Here is a 3,268-nt window from a genome sequence, read left to right as displayed (position 1 = left end):
CCCCAGGGGGGGGCCTTACCCCCAGGGGGGGTTAATTTAATTAATAAAAATCAGGATTCGGAAAGAAAATGATCTACTCCAACACACGTTCACAGACTTTTGTTTTATATAAATGTTGATTTACAGTACAAATAAATGTATTTGCATATTAAATCAATATTTATGCAAAGCTGATGTCTAACAAGGCAAGTTGTCGAGATAAAGGCAAAAAAACTTCCTCAAACTTTAGCAAGTTTTTGCTCTGATTCCTCGTTTTTTAATAACATTTAAATTCTATCTATCTATTACCAGACGCCATAATCCCGTAAAGGGTGGCCATTTGACTTTGAGTTATTGGTTTTACGGGAAGGGGCACTAACCCTCCACCAACCCACTAGTTGACATGTAGGGAGCACGTATGGGTTGGTTATATGGTTACAACCCAGTGTTGTAAATGGTTTCTTGGCTTACAGGAAACCATTTGGCTTGTCACTCAACGTAAAGCCACCTGTAAAGGAAAGAAGAGCAATAAGAAGTGACAGGAAAGATGGGAGATATAGGAAGCAAGGAGGGCAGGCACAGAAAAAGAATAAAGGCTAAGGAAGAAGTAGGCATTAAACACATAATTCTGACCAGATTTTAGATAATTAGGTGTGTATGAACCTATTTGGTGATACAAATTATAATATTTTCCAATTAAAAGTGCCAATTCGGTAAATGACCATTGATTCATTCCATCCCTTCTCCAATCCCACCTCCAGCATATATCATGTTCCCCATAAAAAACTGCAAGTATATGAAGATGAAACAAACGTGATGATATTTAGGGAGGGTGGTGGTACTGTCAAACCTCAGTGAGTGTGGTGATGTGCAGCTTGCCACAAGGGTGGGGGAAGTAGCTAATTCCATCTTGTACCGTACAGTGTTTGTGATAAGTGGGTGCATGGGAGATGTCAGAAGTGAAAGATCTGAGCTTGCTTGTTAGTCTCTTAAGTGTGTGGAGGAGTTTTGTTATTTGGGAGACATGTTATGTGCTGGATGTGTGGCTGGAGCTAAAGTTAGTAGTGACTGGAAGAAGTTGTGGGAGCTGCTGCCTCTCCCTCCATGCTAAGGGACCTTTGTAAGCAGTATGTGACAACAGTAGGGTTGCCACCCATTCCTTAATATTTGGATTCGTTCTGTATTGGAGAGTGAGATGTTGCGTTCTGTTTTGAACCAACAATATACGGAACACCATCTGTTCTGTATTTAAACTGTTTGGCTATCTGAATGGTCAAGCAGATGAACATCAATACTTTAAAATTACAGTAAGCACATTTTTCAGTCAATTATAAAACCAGATTTAATTGAAAAATTACCACCTACGAAATCTCATACAAAAGCAAAGTCTTTCTCGATTGCTGGAGCACATTTTCCAATACACACATCTTGAAAAAGTTGCATTCAGCCATTTAAGAGCTGACAATATGACATTACATTACATGATGACAATACAGTGTAACTAGTAGGAAACAACACTACCGTACAGTATTTTCAAAAGCTATTGTAATATAACAAAGGAAAAAAAAAAAAACTTATGCATTTTATTATATACCAGTACCATACTGTATTATGAGCATGAATAACTGTAAATAAATGCAATGGTTGAGTGTTGCAGCATGTCATTTAATTTAGAAACTCCAGAGACTTGTCATGTCAATAAAAACTGATCTTATAAATATTACAACATGTCCTCATTAGAATTTAAACTTATCCTAGCCACCCTTGTGTTTAGCTTACATTTAGCTTTCCAAGGCCACCCCAAAGCTAGTCTCGACGAGGTGGTCGGTTCAAGATCAGGGCAGTAAGCCTGAGCTGGCTCATATATAGCCCTCTCACTTGCCTAAATAGTGGGTCAATTCTGGCTTAAAACTGTTCACTATATCGGCCATTACTGCTTTGTTTGTCAGATTATTCCACTCGTCCACCACTCGAAAAGCAGAATTTCCTCACATTAAGTAGTGGTCTTTGTTTAAAATCTTGAGCAGGTTCCCTCTTGTTATTCCATGGTCCATAATGAAGAAGTCTTTTTTCTTTAATCCTTCTGAACCTTTTATTATCTTAAAAACTTTAATTAGGTCAATTCGTAGTCTCCTCATCTCCAGTGATATCAGTCCAGTCTTCTTCAATCTAATCTCATAGGGATCCTCCTTTATACTGTCTATCATTCTTCTTTGGGCCTTTTCTATATTAACATCTTTCTGGTTTTAGGTTTCCAAGCCTGCTGACAGTACCAGTACTCTAAATGCGGTCTTACCAGAGACTTATATAAGCGTACGATATTGGTTATATTCCTATTGTTCTCTTGATATTTCCCATGATTTGGCTAGCCTCAGCCAATATCTTGGCTACCTGGGTACTCTGACTCAGTGATCTATGAATTGTCACTCCAAGGTCTTGCTCATAATCCTCACTTACATTTTCCTGTCCTCCTACGGTAATATATAAGTATGATTTATATATGCCAACGGCCATACCACGTTGAGTACACCGCTTCCCGTCCGATCAGCGAAGTTAAGCAACGTTGGGTCTGGTTAGTACTTGGATGGGTGACTGCCGGGGAACACCAGATGCTGTTGGCATCCCTACGTGTCAAGTGGGGTTGGTGGAGGATTAGTGCCCCTCCCTGTAAAACAATTAACTCTAAGCCATTGGCCACCCCGTCTGGGATACATGGCGTCTGGCAATGAATGAATGAATGATTTATATTCCCATATCCAATGTGTAAACATTTACATTTATCCACACTGAATAAAATCTGTCATTCTTTAGACCAGTGGTACATTTTATCCCAAGTCATCCTGCATAGAACAAATTTCCTGTATTGTTGATGCCATACCAAAAATTTTGGTGTCATCAGCAAATTTAAGTACCTGATTAGTAGTATCCATGTCACTGATGTATATAAAAAATAAAAGTGCAGACAGCCTCAAAATACCCCTGAAATAATACGTATTTCAAAAATTTTCTAGTGGGGGAGTTACTACTTACAAAATTGCATTCCTTATTTTTCTGAGCTCGAGGTGGCAATCCAAGTTAACAGAGTAATGACGTATGGCAGTGTGACCTGGGCAGTAAAGGAAGAGGATATTCCTAGGCTCAAACAAACAAAAAAGAAACTACTAAGATGGACGTCTAGTGAATCAAGGCCTGAGGGGTGGGGGGAGGGGGGCTAGGAGTGCATTTGACGCAGTGATGGGAAGGATGGGACTTTAATGTAGAGTGTATTGGTGTTCTGATGAGGAGAGGT

General features: G+C 39.4%; 1 non-coding gene across 1 annotated transcript; it reads left to right on the top strand.

The window, feature by feature from the left end:
* The first annotated feature begins 2,481 nt into the window (after positions 1-2,481).
* On the top strand, positions 2,482-2,600 carry LOC145416820 (5S ribosomal RNA). Its single transcript, XR_013900344.1, has one exon. It is a non-coding gene; the product is annotated as a 5S ribosomal RNA (ribosomal RNA).
* The last annotated feature ends 668 nt before the right edge of the window (positions 2,601-3,268 follow it).

The sequence above is a fragment of the Coenobita brevimanus genome, chromosome 107 (genome assembly GCF_032717465.1).
Source record: "Coenobita brevimanus isolate Jiangsu-jjx chromosome 107, ASM3271746v2, whole genome shotgun sequence".
NCBI classification, from domain to species: domain Eukaryota; kingdom Metazoa; phylum Arthropoda; class Malacostraca; order Decapoda; family Coenobitidae; genus Coenobita; species Coenobita brevimanus.
The sequence above is the reverse complement of the archived record's forward strand: the minus strand, read 5'-3'. Positions and strand labels throughout refer to the sequence as shown.